At 46.3% G+C, this 17,469-nt stretch overlaps 1 protein-coding gene across 4 annotated transcripts in view; it reads left to right on the forward strand.

Moving 5' to 3' along the window:
* PRICKLE2 (prickle planar cell polarity protein 2) overlaps positions 1 to 17,469 on the forward strand; it is a 165,026-nt gene that overhangs the window by 60,897 nt on the left and 86,660 nt on the right. The window contains exon 4 of one of the 4 annotated variants that reach the window (XM_090021321.1): positions 16,281 to 16,371. The exons of the other annotated variants lie outside the window; for them this stretch is intronic. The gene's annotated coding sequence lies outside the window, so the exon portion shown is untranslated. The remainder of the gene's footprint in view (positions 1 to 16,280; positions 16,372 to 17,469) is intronic. 4 annotated transcript variants of the gene reach the window in all.

Below are 17,469 nucleotides of genomic sequence, written 5' to 3' on the forward strand. Positions count from 1 at the left end.
TCATTTAGTAAGTACTAAATTAAATGTGCAGTAACTACTGCGCATTAGTGAATGTGTAGACACACACTCTTTCAATATAATACCTCCAATATGCCTCTAAGTCCTGTGCCACTCATTTTAGGATGGTGTTTATCAGATGCTTTTTCTTCTTGAAAACCTTCCCCTCCTTTAAATGCTTTATTTTGCCAAAGCAATGATAGTTGTTATGTACTGCTTACACCTGTATTTTAAGGCACGTTTCGACAGGGCTCATCCTGCCTTGAGCAGGAGGTTGGACTCGATGACCTCTTGAGGGCTCTTCTAGACCTTCTTGTCTATGATTTTAGATTATGGGAATATTCTGAAGGCAAGGAGTCCTTGCCTCTGAAAACAACCCTTTCTTTAAGGTGTCTCAGCCCTAAATCACTGATCATTAAAAAAAGTCTGAAGTGTCCGCAGACAAGGTTCTTTGGGTGGATGTGATATTTTTTATTAAGCCTACTCAAATAGTTGGAAAAATGCTTCTTTGTAAGCTTTCAGATACAAACAATCTTCTTCCTTTGTACCAGAAGGAAGAATTTTTCCAAGTATTTGAGTTGGTCTAATAAAAGAGATCAGATTTACCCAAAGAGCCTTGTCTGCCTGTGTCCTTAGACCGACACAGCTACAGTCAACACCCCTGAAGTCCCAACAGTTGTTTTATCCAAGTCTACTTTCCACTGGCTTTTGCTGCAGGGACATAGCTGGTATTTTAATATGCCAGCTTCCACTTCAGTGTACGTATCTGCAAGCGACAGGTTTCCAGGTAACCCTGCCAGTGTTGTCCCTAGGTGAAGTGGAGCAACTTGGTTTGTCAGTGGGCAGGAAAAGTGATTAGGAAGTTATTGTAAAGCTGAGTTTTCACTTGCTTGAAAACTAAGAGGAAATCTCTATTCCTGGAAATGCTCAAGACAGACATTTAGTGGGGATGCTTTAGCCAGGTACAGTTGTGCCTGGACTAGATATCCTTGTGAGGTCCCTTCCAGCTCTACTTTCCGACAATCCTCCCAAAAGTTGGGCAAAGACAGGTTTCCAAGCCTTGTGTATGAGAATCGGGCGCTGCTCCCAGCGGATAAGGTGGCAGGAAGAAGCTCATCCCAAGTGCGAGAGATCCTGATTGATTACAGGTAATTTGAATTTAAATCTTTTTAATGAGTGCTTTTAATATGAAGCTTACTTGACATCGGAGTGGATTTAAATAACCATTCCCAAATGGTGTGTCTAGTGCTTCCAGACTATATATTTAAAAGAAAAAAAAATGAGATGCTTAAAATAATCTACGGTTGCCTCTCAGGTGAAAACCCTCATGCTTTTGTGCTTTTCTGGTTTTAAGAAGAAGAAATAACCCGGCTCAGTTGTTTGTGTAACTAGAATCATTGAACGTTTTTTCTAGTATTTTTTCAAGGAATTGTTTTATCTCACAGTGGTCTCTGACAAACCATAATAAGCAGGCAGTAGCTCATTAATGCCGCACATGACACCACGCATCATTCTCTGCGACCTGTATCTATATGCAGTTGTTAACTCCAGGGGAACCAAAGAGCATATGAAATGTTCCCGTTCCCATTCCCATCGAGTAGCATCCTGGACCCCTTTCACCCTCTTTGCCTAGTTAACAAGTGAGAACACAACATCCGGTTCAATGGAGGACCAAGCCTCGTATCGATAAATCGGCACCCAGTGCCGGGTTAGTTTTGGTCTATTAGATTATGACTTATCCTTTACGACCATATCACTGGAAGGAAGGAAGCACCTAATGCCGAAGCACTTAATGTTTAATGCAATATAACCATCACAAAGGAGATATTAATGCACAAAGCCAAGCAAAGCGGCATGATTGATCAGTGGTGCTGACAGTGGTTAAAATAGCAAAGAGCTAAAATATACCTATTAAATAGCTTTCAGCTTCCTTGAAGATGCAGGGAGAGAGCTTGCGAGGTGATTGCTCCAGGGACTTGCCACACGACAGCAGTGTGTGCGGGCAGACAGCAGTTCTGCTGAATTAAGGGGGACAGAGGAGATCTTACCATGGTTCAGCTGAATCCACTTGCCATGTTTCATCCCTCCGCTCTATCCCACGGTAAACGACTGCTGAACTGCAATCCTGCACTGCCACAACCACTGCTGTGGCTTAGCTTCACTTATGGCGGGATAGGGCAGGCAGACATAGCAATTGAAATGGATCAACTGGCATGCATCCATGAGCAGTAAATGCCCATCGCTGCTTTAAAGTGCTCCTCTTCCAATATCCAGAGTAGAAGGCCAGCCCTGTGCTACAGCATGTCTTGGACAGAAGTGGGACTTAACCACATGCCTGAAACGATGCATGTGCCTAAATGTTTTACTAAACACAGGATGGGCTTAAAAATAAGCATTTGCTTAAGTGCTGCCTTGCATTGGGGTCGGGCATAACAGCTGAGAGAGAGGTCGTGTAATAGAGCCATGTCCTTGGCACTGTTAGACAGTTTCAAAAGTCATTGGGGGGGGGGTCACTGTATAATTAGCCTCATTCTTTATAGAAAGCCAAAAAGAAACGGGTTCACTGGGGTTCTCTCTGAAAGCGAGTCACCTTTGTATGAACAAAACCAGGTGCTCACGACTGAGATCGGCAACCCCCCCGCCCGAAGTGTCCTTTACAAAGCAGGAAGCAGCAGGCTCCCTTTTTCCTCCCCCTTTGCATTTGTGAGCCTGTAGAACAAACTCAGTCCCGTTTTCTGCCTTTTTCTCTGAACCGCCAAGGATAGAAACTTCCTTTGTATTTTAAATGAGAGTCTAAATTTGCACCTAATCACAAGATTGCAAGAGCCCAAGCTTGAAGAATAAAACCATGCGAACTGGCAGCGCGCGTCTTTGACATTCTTGCCCCATTTTCTCTGCTGTTAGATGTATATTCTTGGCCTGTATGTAGGGCTTTTCTCCAATTATCTTCATAGCCAGACTAGGTATAGAAAGGATTGAGTTTCTCTGTAGTTTCGATCCCACCTTGATGTCTGGCAAAGGCTCTGTGGCCATAGCAGGGGCTGGCGAATGCACAGAAGCAGGCAGAAAAGGAGAGAGGGAAAAGATGGTCCATGTAGTGCAGAAGCCACTAGCCTTTCCCTGCCCTTGTGATATGATCTGCCCTTTCCTTGGGCAGATGCTTTCTGTACGTGCCACAGCCCTGTTTGATAAGGTCTCTGGCTCTCCCTGTCCATCATAATCTTTCAGTGCTCATTCAGCAGACGGCTCAAAGCTCTGCATGTTCCTGGAGAAGCCCCACTTTCTTGTACGGTGGCATGAACATTAAAGCCTTTTTGGGGAATGAATGAGGATGCTCAGAGAAAAAGGGAAGAATGCTTCTTTTCAGGTGGCAGCTCCCTGTAAACACAGTCCCTCCGCGCCACGACAGGCCTTGTAGCCTTTGTTCAGAGGCTGATCTTTGCAGCGGGCTCTGAAGTGATAATGCAGCCGATTTTCCCCAGGCGGTGGTTTTCAGTCGATGCACGGATCTGCCGCTTTCATCTGAAAGGTTTTGGTGGAAAAGATCAATGAATGCAGCTCTTAGTCAAGGTGCGTCTCAGCGGTGCCAACTGGGTACACTGTTGTCCCTGAAGCATGCATGTGCGTGTGCGTGCCAGGTTTCTGTGTCTGCTCAGACTGCACCTGTTGCAAGCACAGGAAGGAGAAAGTGAAGGACAAAAGCAGCTTTTGGTTACCTTTGCAGGGTCCCTGCCATAGTGCTCAGCTGAGCAACGAAACCACCCCCGGAAAGTGCATCTGGAAGGTTCCTCTATGCAGGGTCCTCTCTCAACACCCCCGGATCTTTGAGGCAGAACTTAGCCGTAAGCTTTCCCTGGATAAATCAAAAAGGGGTTTCCAGAAAGCCTGACAGCTGCTGTTTGCAGAGACTAGGCTTTGTTTGATGGGTCTGCCAGCTTTCCGGCACCTGTGCACCCAGACCCGTGCGTGCACGGATAGCGTGTGTGTGTAAATCACAGAATCATAAAAAAATTCAGGGTGGAAGGGACCTCAGGAGGTCACATCTAGTCCAACCCCCTGCTCAAAGCAGGGCCAATCCCAACTACATCATCCCAGCCAAGGCTTGGTTTAGCTGGATCTTAAAAACCTCCAGTCATTGGGCAATGGGTCATCGTCACTTGTTGAAATAGGGCCTGCAGCTTGAATGGAGACTTTGCCACCGATTGATCAGCTCTACAAGATCAGCTTCTGCAGGGAAAAAAATAAAGCAACAGTGAAAACAGGTCTTGAGCCTTGCTTTCTGGATCAGTGGATTGATTTGTTTATTCCCTTCTTCCACCTGCCCCCTCCCTGTCCTGGACTTCGCTCCTCCAAGTCTCAGCTAGCCGGGATGTCTTTCTCAGGCGACTAACTCCTGCCCCCGTGCTTGTCTTTCCCCCTGTAACTCTTACAGGGTCAGGTCCGGCTGCCTCTCCAGAGCCAGGCTTTTTGCCAGGCTGAATCACAAGAGATAACTGCACCATAAGCTATAACGCATGGACAGGACCCCACAGCATTGAAGCATTAGCTTGCAGCTCCCTTTTAAAAGCAACCTTATGTGTATGAGAGAACTGAGACAAAAAACACTTGCGGGGTATTTTGGGACAGTGGTCTGGTCCCTGATGCACCACGGGAAAACCAGGAAGGGTGTGGAGCCAGGGCCATGGCTCTCTTAGGGGGGTGGATTTATTTGTTTGCATGGATCAGAGCCATTGGAGATGTTAAAAGGAAGGCAAGTATGCACATTCAGTTGGAGTTTCAATGGAGGGTCTTTGGCCTTGAAAATCAGTTAACGATCAGGCAAAGTTTCAACCGATGAGCAACACACGCACTCAGGAGAGAAAAAAGAAAGTGGAAGAGGTTAGAGGCAGCTTCAAAGAAGCCTTGTGGGTGTTCACTGTTCTTGCAGTTTGATCCTCAAAGGAATATGAATTAGCATTTTGATTTGCTGAGTATGGTTCAGATGCATGAGTTTGCAGTAGAAAAGCTATATGACGGTTAGAGAGAGGATCCTGAGCAGCTTTCTGCTACTCCAGCATCAGAATAACAGTCTGGTAACTGCCTCTCTTTTTTCTTTTTTAATATCAGTTGGATTATTCAGGGAAAGTGACTTCAGGATGATCAGTGAAAATATCAACCTTCAATTATAATGTGATTACTTTTTCTGTTAAACAAGAAAAAAAAGGCTGTTTTGGCATTATCTGAAGTGGGTATGACGTTCAACAAACTCATGCTCCCTTATCCCATGAGACATGTTACAGAAACATAGTTTCCTTAGTATCAGCTATAATTTATGTAATTTTCCTAGTATCCCATTGGTGCACTGAAAAAAGATCTGTCTCTAAGAGGCTGACTTAGAGCATGGAGGATTTACATTTATTTTTCCTTACTTTAGATCAATCTTTGATATTCATTTCTCTCTATAAATTGCTTTATTCCCATATGTGATAAAAACCTTCAGCTGGTTTCCATATATTACATGTAAGTAATTTAATATATTTTGGCATCTGCATGGGAACATTTAATAAGGACTTGATGATTGCCTTTCTTCTGAAGTTTATATGATGTGAGAACTTATACAATGTTTTAATAGCTGAGTGTATTTATAGCTTTGATTTCAGATAAATCTATTTCCCAGTCTATAAGAAATATATTGTACTTTATTTTCTCCACCTATGTCCTCTACGAAGCAAATATTTTTTCCCCATTTATAGTTACCAGTTAAATGGATTTTTTTTATCAATTTGAAACTTCTCCCTGAGCCATATAGCTATTTACTTAAGAGTCATCAGAGTGTTTCCCATAGCTTTGTTCAGTGTAACAAAGGACTTAATAGGGTTAAGTATAATTGGATTATTTTCCAAAGGCACAGGAACAATAACAGAAGCAGAAATGGGAAATGACAGCACTATTTGTTTCTGACAAGTGACCAGGAGAGTTAACTGCAGCTCTTTCCATCATGTGGTTTAGTACCTTGGAATTGCATGGCTGACATGCAGTAAGGGCAAGGATTTGGCGATTTCTTGTAGCTTTTCAGTTTTAGAATGGGTTCCTCTGGCTGGGGGTATAGCAATGGTGCTCTCACTACCTGGTGACAGGCAACATTTATATAGGATCGAGGTTACAATGACCGTTCTCCTGTTTATCCATGATCCTTGCCAGTTCAGCCCGCGGGAGGATGCAGGTGTCCGTGCTGCACTCCCATGATGGTAGCATTTCCTACTGGGATGTGGCAGTGATGTTGGTCTTGGAGATTCATTTCACACCTGGATGGTTTTTGCCAGCAGAGCAGCACTTCACAGGTCAGGGGTGGATTAGGATGGAGGGATCCCAGACAAAGGCTTATACCATTATGGAGGAGCCTGTAGATAAAGATCTCTTTACCCCGCCACTCCCTGAAGAAGCAGATGTGTCTCGAAGGGTTTGATGCTTTTGCTCACATCCTGCCATGGGTAGCACTTGACCTGTGATAATTTAACTCTGAATTTATTGCGAGGTATGTGCGGGGAGGCAGAGCAAAGGTGGTGAAGGGATTCTTCCCAAAGTGTTTTGGCACAGATGGGAACTTTTGTGACTGTTGGGACGTATCCCGGTGCAGATGGCCCCAGCGGAGATAACTCAGGGTAGATCCCAGTGGCCATCAGGAATCGGCGCGGGGGCACAGCAAAGAAGCTGCAAAATGCAACAGAGAGGAGGATGTGGCTTAAAGCACTGCAGCAATGAGAGCCAAGAAGCAAGTTGGCTGTGCAGAGCTGTTGGGATCTGTTTGGAATAGCGGATCCCTAATAACAGATCACTGATCTGATATTGTGATTGCAAGCACAATTGCCTCACTGAAACCGCTGCTCAGCGCTGCTAATTGTAATGCATTATATGGCTCGGCCCTGCAGGGCTCCACGCCTCTTGGCCACAGCCTGTTTAATTCATGTTCATGTTTACAGAAAAGCCACATAGATGTTAAGCTTCCTATGGATTTCACCATGTGCAAGGCTTGGTTTGGAGTCTGTTTCAGGGGGAAGAAAGCAAACTGAACCAGACAGCGTGCGTGAACAGGGTTGTTAAAAAAGATGTAGAACGACATTCATGTCCAGCCCTAAGCTGACGCAGCTCTTCTAGCCTGTTTTACCTAGGCAGCTCTGCCTGTTTCCCTCTTCCCTTTGCATTACACGCTGCAGGGGGGGTTTTATGCGGTGCTTTCTGGCTCTGGCATGGGAAGGGGATGTTCAGGGGAGACTTTTCTGCACAAATCCTGCCAACTGGACTCAGTTCATACCTTTGTTCACAAGAGCAAGGGGATCTGTGATCTCAGGTGACACCAGCTAGTTGCTTCAATACAGGTATTCCCCAAACAAAGGGCTTTTGTGAGATGCCTGGGGAGTTTAAGGATTTTGCTGAGTGATGTTAGCAGCAAGTCGGAGAATCCCATCCCTGTGCACTTCTGAAAGTCTTGTCTGCTGCTCTTGGGAATGGTATTGCATCGGGGTTTTATGCATTGCATCAGGCTTTATGCAGAACACGTGCATAGGGATAGCACCCGCAGCGCACCCCCGCCTGCCGCAGACAGGCCCACCACACATCAGGCAACTTTTCTGGAGTATCTTGCCCTTTCTCACGGTGCCCCAGATGTTACCTAGCTGTGCACTGTGGGCAGTGCCGCTCTGTGAAGTATTGGCACTTGGGGCCAGTTCTGAAACCAGGCCTCCCTGCACCCCCTGCCACCTCTGAATTTAGGAGCACAGCTCTTTTTTAGTTGAGTGTCAGGACTGTAGTTTAAGCAAGTCAAATATGACCTTATCTGTGATTCAAAGACTCTTTACAAAATCAGCCAGTGACCCAGGGAAAGGGAATTGGTCGAAATCCGACATTCAGTGGCTGTGGGTCATATCAGGTTTGCAGCACGGTTGAGCTTGTGTAGATTTAGGGTGCACTGCTTTCCTGTTTCCTTGTCTGTTGCGTTGACCTTTCATACATGGTCTCTGCGGGTATGTGAAATGCTGCACTCCTGGGTGGGCTGTCAGCAGTGGGGAGCAAACCTGGGACTTCTTGTTTAAAAGCCTGAGGCTTTGCAGCAGAAGTTGAAGGCTCTGGCTCGGTTAGCTGAGGAGGCGCCAGGCTCAGTAGGCTCCCTATGTAGTCTGGCCCTTCCTGGCTGGAGGCAGGGAGAGCATCACACTACCTGGGTGCGAGCAACACACGTGCACACGAAGGATGCTGACACTACAGCACAAAGGAGGGGAGTGAGCCACGGTCAGTCTTGGTTATGCAGGATCATGTCAATGCATAAGCGATCCTGGTGACGGCCAGGCTAGGAGCAAGATGGGCCGATGAGGCCTCGATATAATTTTCCCGCTGAAGGAGGACTGAGAGCCACAGTTTCGCTTCACCTTTTTCGCTCTCTGGGTGCGTGTCTCTCCGTGTCTGATTTGCACGGTGAGGGAATTGCGCTGTTACAGCCTCCAGCTCAAGCACCTGGCTGCAGCCTGTGTTGGAGAGGTAGGGTATGTCTCCCCGGTGCAATACCAAGCTTGCTCTTGAACTGGCAGTGATCTAGCTGTGCCAGCGTGGCACTCAGCCTGCTTCTCGGCGAATTAACCAAGGCTGAGCGCTGTGCCGATGCATCTATACTGTCGCGATTCAGTGTGGTGCTGTGGGCAGCCCAGCTTGCTCTCAGTTCCCATGGCAATCTCTACATGGTGCTGGATTGTGGACATCCCCAAGCTGCTCACCTGTGGCACGTCTCGGTTCATTCCTTAACCTCATTAGCCAGTGATTTGCACAGGGATGAAGGACTCATCCCATCAGGTGCCAAATGTCCTGACTTTCCACTTGGAGGAAGCCAAAATCACTCCGATCTTAAGCCAAGATTGATGACCAGAAGCTTGAACCTTGTCACACTGTTACTTACTTAGCTGGACTGGACCCTTACCTACCGCCAGCATCTAGAAGGGGCCCAGGGTAAGGTTCACAGCAGAGGAGCTTTTATCCGTCACCTTCTGGGGTGCAAGTTTCCAAGTACTTTGTACCTCTGCTTTGGCACTTACGTGTGGTCCGGCTGAGTACCGTGCACCAGTATGGGGCCAGAGCATGCCCAGTAAGCTACTGGATTTCAGCCTTAACAGTGTCATGAGGGCCATTCCTGCCTTATGCCAACACCAGTTGACTGCTCACCAGTTCTCTCAGGCATTCCCTGCCTTGACATCCAGAGACAAGCTGCTACCCTGGCCCTAGACCTCGAAGTCCCAGATCCAGACCATGCTTTGCACTCCAGTCTAATAAACACAAGCCAGAAAACTAATGACCGCTCAAGCTCAGATGGCCAACCCCATCATCTGTGAATGCCCTGACTACTCTCCTTGGGCACGCAAGGTCTTTTTGACATGGACCGTTCTACCTGTTGCTGGTTTTCTGGCCCTCCTGCTTCCAGTATATGAGTGTGTTGACACTCGCTTCATCATCATCATCATCATCATCCATGCACAGCGGATGCCTCTGGAAGTGCCCCAAACTGCCACAAGGCAGTGGAGCAGTCAGTGTTTTTAAGATCAGGGGTAATGTAACTTATATTAAAATGATTTCCCTTGTGCTGGGAAACCACCAGGCTCGTGTATATGTGCACACAATTTGATTTTCAGGCGAGCAGATTAGGAAGCATTAAAGATCTCATTAATGTGCCAATTGCAACTCCTACTGTTTAAGAATATTTAATAGTTTTCTCTCCTCGGTAAGTAGCCATTTGTATATTTTTACAGGGTAGTGGTAATTAGGCAAAGATGAGAAATTAAGGCAGCCTGTGTAGCTGGAAACTATTATTACTGAAGCTGAAACAGAAAGCAAAGTGCACAAAGTGCTTTGAAACATTCCAGCTCAGCGGGAGCGCCTCTGCTCAGGCATCCCGTGTTGCTAACCTTGAGTGCTCAAAAACCATCAGTCAGGCCCCCCAAAATCAGGAGACGGTCTCACAAGCCAGGGGATTTGACAAAGGAATACATTCTGCGTTCTTCTGGTTTGCCTTCCCCTTCTCAAGCCGGCAGTCCAAGGGAATTTTGGCGTTAACTTCAGCGTGGCTAGGATTTAACCCCACGTGCTCCAAAAATTAAGACCGGGAAAACACATTAAAAAAAAAAAAAAAAGGAGGAAATGATCCTGTAATCACCTGACTCCAGAAACAGGGACTTTAAAGATGTCCTAGATATAGGACTCCCTATATGTGTAGTCCTGACCATTTGTTGTCCTGGGTTCCCTCGGTCTCAGATGACAGGAGTAGCGATCATGCCTTTTCATGCAGTTTAATTAAAATATTACTGCTGTTAATGCTGTTGTGTTTCTTTTAGCCTGCTCACCACTAGTACGTGTAGGAGAGCAGGAAAAAAAGACACAGGGTTTATTCTTTCCTGGCACTGCTCTGCTGAGGAGCAGTGGTTATTCAGCAGCAGTGGAAATAACTGCAGAAGATGTAAATAATCTGGGATTAGCAGAGATGAGGCCTGGCTAGAGTCAGCTTCCTTGAAAAATACATGAGGGCCATCTCTGTGCCAAAGATCAACAAGCATTTCTTTTAGGTTTATTATATCCTTATGGAAGGGTTTGAATTGCTTTAAGGGAAATTCTCCTCTGGTATCTACAAAATATGCCTGAAAAGCCTCTGAGTTCAGGTTTTTATCCCTATATTTCTTTGATTGTGCGCCCCCCCTTGTTTTCTTTTCATGATAATATCTTGCTTTCACATCCACACTTACACACTGAGAATGATCAAAAGCAAAGGGTGGTTTATCATGAAATGGCAAATCACAGCTGTACTCTGTGCTATAGACTGTCGAGATAAAAACAGTACATGATTCTAGCTTTCCTAGTGTTTATATTTAATGTCAGAGGTACTTGAGCGATTTTTGCAAAGTGTAAATATAGTGCAGTCAGGGTTTCAAAAAAAATTAGCAGTATCTTTTGAAATCTAAACGGGATCTTGCTTTCCTTGCTGGGCTTAATTTCATAATGCAGAGGTTTACCGGTAAAGGAGGAGAAATGGTTTGTTACATGGTGCGGAATAGTTAATCAAATACAGGGGGGGAAAAAAGCTACCGTAGGCATCGTTCGTCTTCATGGGCGAATTTTTGTTTCCATTTTAGTTTTGTAAAAATCCTACCCCAGTGAAGTGCGTTTATTTATTGTGCAGATTGGATGTCGCTAGTAGTACTACTCTTGGCAGGTATTGGTAGGGTTGCGTGGACTGCCCCGATGTATCGTTTTTGTTTGATGGGATTTGAACGTAGAGCGCCATGTGTTTTAATCACAGTGGAAGTGCCTGGAGTCTGGGTTTCTGGGGGATCTTGTAGAGCAAGTACAATGTCAGTGGCTCCTTCCCCTCTGCACCTTCCAAAAACCCACAGCAAAGCCCAAGCCGACTCTTCTGCAGCTTTGAAAACTCCCCAGACAGTGGCATGTTCCCTGGTCTGTATTTCAGCTGGCAACCCCTTCCCCACCCCCAGCTCTGGGGTACCCCTGTCCCTCTGCCTTCCTGGGGGAGGGAATCTCTGCCATGTTCCCCAGTGCCCAGTGTCCCCCTTCCTGTCTCCGCTGCTTGCTTCCAGTGCAGAGTGTGATTGTGCATCTGTGCCATGCGCAGAGTTTCAAAACTCATGGAAGAGGTGATATCTTGTATTAGACCAACTAGCTATTTGCAGACAAATTAGTGTACTTATTTGCAAGCTTGCAGGCACACTCCCCTTTGCAAATAAACACAGTCAAATTGTTTTATTTATTTGACACTTGCCCTTGTAAATAGCTAGTTGGTCTAATAAAAGATATCACCTTTTCCATGAGTTTTGGTGCCTTTTGCCTCTAGACCAATGTGGCTACAACCTGGATACTGTGCATAGAGTCTAGCATCCTCCTTTGGCTCGTTTCTGCCCATCAGGTACAGCTGTGCTCTGGTTTGGTGCCTGGCTGGACTGCCCCCAGCATGCAACAGTAACATCTCCAAATCTGCAGAATCAAAGCAGTGATGCTCACATGACATCACTGAGTCAATAGTTTCATACTTTCATAGTTGTTAGGGGCTGGAAGGGACCTTACAGATGACCAGGTCCAGCCTCCCTGCACTTGCATGGGAAAGACTGCCGGGGTATGTTCCTCTTCAAAGGAACAAAGCTTCTCAGTCCTGCTTTGGGATGCTGAGATCGTCTCAATAGAGATACAACGATGTGCCAAATAAAATCCAGTCCCTCAGTGTGCCTTTGGGCTGTAGATTTCCAAGCAGGGTGTGGACTCTGGTCAACAAAAGAGATGAAGCTGGACCTCAAGCTATGTGGAAGTCCAACCCTATGCTTCTGCGGTTGTAGCTGTTCTCTTAATTCAAGGTTGTTTAAGAAGGATTGTGATGCCCTGTACCATGGCACTGGTGGTACATGGGCAGTTGACTTGTATGTAACAACGTACGTGTGCTTCTGTGCAAACAGTACTGATTACGCGTGCAGAATGGCCGACATTTGCATGGACGTTTGTGATAACTGTCTGAACACATTTTGAGCATTTGCACTCCAAAGCTACTTAAAAATTAAACCAACATCCCCTGGTTTGTACTGGATGTCCCCTGGTCTTTGTGTCAAGGAGATGTTAGTAGTATAGTGGTTAGAAAGGTCAAGAAACAATTCAAGTAACCCTACCCGCTGAGTCCTCTTTATATTTCATTTTCAGCAGGCCCTAATTCAAGAAACTCTTCCTGTCACTGTTGATTCATCCAGAGGGAAAAGAAATGGCTGAGGGAGAGATAACTAATGCGCCCTAAGCCCAAGGAAGTGAATGGTTATATTTTTCATAATGTGAAGCATTAAAAATGTAATCTCCGAGTTCTGTTTCCGAGCATCCTAGCTGTCTAATTTATCTATATATTCATACTGCAGTCTATTCTTCTGTATGTTAACACACGCTTGGAGTGATGTCTCGTGAGCTGCACGGGTAATATCGAGGACAGGGGCTGGGAGGCAAGGGGCGGTGGGGTGTGAGGCCAAGCGGAACCGGTCTATCTTGCCTGCGCTGACAAGAAATAATTCGAATGCTAAGGGAGACAAGCTCCATCGCACAGATTAATGGCCAGCCTTTGAAAGCAGCCTCGAAATATTGCACACATGCACGCGCTCACGCTCAGGCTGGAGTCACCCGGACAGTTCATCACAGCGGTGGCCATCTGCTTCCCCGAGAGGGCACGGGAAATAGTTGTGCAAAGGGCCCTGGGACTGCTCAGCCAACGGAGCGTTTTAATGGCTTTACAACTCGAACGCACGTGGATCCCACTGAGGGAGGTGTCACCTTGCCGGGGACATTTGCGTCAGGCAGGATGGTTCAAGCCAGAAGTCCTGGCATTGGTTTGATTGTTGGTTAGCAACCCTTGCCTGTCTGGAGAGGCAGGTGGGTCACACTGGGTGATGGGGCTTTCTTCCCTTATTCCCAGGTAAATAGGGAAGCATCTGTGGAAGAAACAGAATAAGGGGCACTTGCAAAAAAAAAAAATCCTTGGGAAAAGCAGCTCTAAAAATAAAATAAGCCTTGTTCAGCACTCGTCCAACACTGGCTCCATTGCCTTCAACAGATTTCCACCCATCAGTGAGTTTGGTCCCACAGTTTCATACTTCGGGGCAGTGGTTTCAGCCTGGTCCAGGACTTCACAGGGGCATGTGCAGATCGCGTCTTCTATCTGGAGCCCCGAACCTGCTCCCACAGAGGCCAGTGGCAAAACACTCCTTGACTTTCAAGTGAGATGAAGGCGTACAAGCCCCATGCCAATCTCAGCTCCGTTTCCTAGCTGGGGTTTGCTACGCTAATTGTCTTGCCCGTCTGCAGCAGTTTAGACAGAGGGACTGTCGCTTATGTAAACATTGTGAGCTGAAAACTAAGCAAAATCCCCACCAGAAAACAAATAAAATAAGCAGCTTGGCCAAGCTGTGGGTGGCTTCAAAGGTTTGGAGATCTTAAACGTTTTTTACAAATCTTTTATAACTAGTCCTGGCCGCCTTTTATCTCAGTCAGGCTCTCCGTAGTGCCTGCCATTGACTGATGATGCCTGCTGGAGGATGCAGGGCATTTCCTGTGGTTGCAAGCTGCTCTTTGGGCTTTCAGTGGACGCTAGCTTGTTTGGGGGTGGGGTGGGGGGTGGTTCATATATTTCTATTCCCCCATTTTGCTCCTTTTAATTTCAGAAGAGGATTTTCTAAACCACCTTGATGAGTGCAGGTAATTTCCATCTGCACTAATGGAAGGGGTACAGATGCACGGAGAAGTGAGAGCTCCTCTAATGTCTCTGTGTTCCTGCCTCCACCCTTTGATAATCAACATCTTGCCCGTCCAGGAGGAGCAGTTCAGTTGCCTGGAGACATTTCTGCTGTAAAGCATTGAGGCTGGAGGCACACAAATGCCATCCTCCTCCTCTCCCATGTCTCTAGCCATGCAAGCGGGAGCTGATAAGGGCTGGGGAGGCAGCGCGCCCATAATTACTCTCCTTTCTAATTTTTGATAGAGTTGCACTTCTGAGCCTCGTCATTGCCGGGAGTTGTCTGAACCGACCTGTTAATCATAACAGGAATTAATGGGAAGTCATCGAGGCAGCAGTCTCTGAAGAGCTGATTAAGGGGCCGGTGGCTGGAGGGAAAACTGAAAGAGGAGCAGCAGGATTTGCCCTCATCAAAGCAGATAAAGTGCTGGGGACTGGGGTGAGAGGCAGGAGAGAGAACTGCATGGATATAAATAGACTTATTCATGCAGGGGCCTGGGGGACCAGTGTGTGGCCCTCTCATAGAAAACAGGTAAAAAAACCCTGTAGAATCAGTCCCTGAGACGTAAAGAAGAAGCCAGAAAAGATGCACGGACTTTGCAAGCTGGCAGTGGAGAAGGGCTCTGAGACAGGCCAAACAGCCCCATATTTGCCCCCAGCATCTTGGGCTGGGCCCACCTCATCCCATAACGTCAGTGCTGTGTGTCCGTTGGCTTGAAGGGAATTGAAGTCAAAGGAGCTGCGCTGATTTACAAGTTGAGGATCAGGCCATTGCAAATGCTTTCCAAATGGCTCATCCAGTTTATGAAGGCATTTTAGAGACACCGTCATGCATTTCCCAATAATCTTTTCAGAAGTTTTTGTTTTAAAAAGCCACATGACTGGAGAGCCAAGATTTTCTGTCATCACTGAGCATCCGCAAAGTCCTTAAATATGGTGGTGGGGAGAGGAGACGACCGATTAGCCCCACTTCATTCCTGCGCATGTGCGGATGCCTACAGACACCTCACTAAGGAGCAGTTAAAAGAGAGAGGGGCTTTGGAAGAGACTTTCAAATCATTATTTTGTAGACTGCACTTCAGTAGCACTGAGATGAGTATGTTTAAAGTGAGCATAGAGAGTTGGAGTAATGGCGAGAAGGGCAGCGGGTTTGTAAATAAAGAACAGCCTGCTTACATGAGCAAAATGACCATGGCTGAGTGACCGAATTTTCTTTAACACTCATAAATGGAAAACAAAGCAGCATCTAATCAGCTCCAGATGCATACAGAGAATTTTTAAAGGTATGTTTATTAGTTTTCAGGCTAATGCAATATTGGGGAAACATCTTTATAAAATACGAGAAAATGATTTATGCAGCAGTAAAGGAGGTTGGCAAGGAAATTATTTATAACCTAATGGATTCCACCTTTGGGAGGCTTTTACATCATGGTAGGAGAAAATCGCGTCCCATAGCCTTCATGAATGCGATTCATGTGTTTGACCATCTATGCAAAACAGGAATAACTTGAATCTTCCCACGCTAAGATGCCTGAGCACATGTTCTTCCAATAAGGCAAGCATTAAAAAGAAGATCCTACCTGAAAGTAATGCTTCCACCCAGCAAAATCCCCATCACCAAAACAGAGCCCGTTGTGTCCTTGCAGCTCAGTGAAACCCTTTTGAAGCCAGGCCCGGTTCTTTGCTGTACCCTGCTAAAGTGGGCTTCTTTGTGATGCCAGCTGTGGCATAACTTAAAACAGTTTTGGGGTTGCTCTGAATTGCTGTCATGTTATAATGAGTGCTAAAATTTACCCAATCGAAGCAAACACTATCAGTTGAAGTCCAAACTTCACGGAAGCTTGGGTAGAACAAATGCTTGGGGGTTTTACCCCTCTGACTGGTTGTCTTGAGCAGTTTTCTCCAAGTGTAGAATAGCCTCCTCTTTTGGAGACCCACGTAATCCATGCAGTCTTCCAGTAGACAGTGACTTGCAGGTGGTGCCTATGTGTGTTTTTTCAACCAGGATCTTCAGGATCTTGCAGGTGGCGTCTCTGTGCACTCTTCATCCTCAGCTGTGATCTTCAAGAGAAGGAAATTCCCTTGTGAAGTACCAGGTACGCTTCACTTCCAAACGTCGAAAGTCAGCTCCAAACTCTGATAAATCCCTGAGAAAATGTTAATATTGATGTTGGTAGATCCTTTTCTGCATGCTTCCCTTTGGGGAGAGGCAGCTGCCAAACATTTTCCCCATCTCTCCTACCATGCAGCTCTCAGGAAGGCTGAGAGCATCTTGATCAGACTCACATGGCTAGCTACCTACCTCTCTCTCAACTCAGGTAGGGCTGAGATGCATCTTACAGACTAACTAAATAGAGAGCACAGGCTTTTATGGACTTGAATTCACTTCTATAGTCTTGCTTATTCATTTGAACCGCTGTTTGAGCCACTACGTTTTGCTTTTCCTCCATCGGTCTGAAAAGCAGTGAATGGCATTTTCCTTGTCTCACCCCTCAAGGATGAGCTTGCAGCAGTTGGTAAGGACAGCCTTTTCCATGCTTGCTTGTGGTCTCTTTGAATGTCCTCTGTAGCTGCAAGGCCTCTTTTCCCTGTGCAAGGTGATATTTGGAAATGGAAAAGGGGGTGGGATGCTTTAACCTGGGAACAACATATCAAAAGAGTTTCTCCAGGTCTTTGAAAGCCACACTTGTTTCTCCCATGCATAGTCTTCATGAGCTCGCTTTCCTCTGCCAAGATACAAGGCAACTCGGTGCCTACCGCAGCGCAAGTTGAGCGTGTCTGTAGGAGGTGAGAACTTACTGTGTTTTGCTCTTGTGACGTTTTCTCAAGGGCTCTTTTCCTCTTCCGTGCCCTGCCATTGTTTGAAGCAGGAGCAGAAGGGGTCTAGGAAATTGTGCATGGAGCAGGAAGCTGAAAGGTCACACCTCCGCAGCTTTATCATTTTGCTGGTAGCCGCTAACTCAGCCCAAATGTCAGAACTGAACAGTATGGCTGAGCGTGAGAGCCTTGCGTGCAACAAAAAGGATGGAGCCTGTCTACACCTACAGTCCTAGCAGGTGTAGCTCAGTGGAAACAAGAACCCCACACGTGAACGGCATTCAGGGGGCTACTTACCAGGAGGTTGTTTTTTTGGACACTTTGCAGAGTTTGTGGTCGCTTTTGCTGGGTTGTGCTAACTATTTTTCTGACCTTTT

This window comes from Crocodylus siamensis, chromosome 11, assembly GCF_052110815.1.
Source record: "Crocodylus siamensis isolate JL-2025a chromosome 11, ASM5211081v1, whole genome shotgun sequence".
In the NCBI taxonomy this organism is placed as follows: Eukaryota; Metazoa; Chordata; order Crocodylia; family Crocodylidae; genus Crocodylus; species Crocodylus siamensis.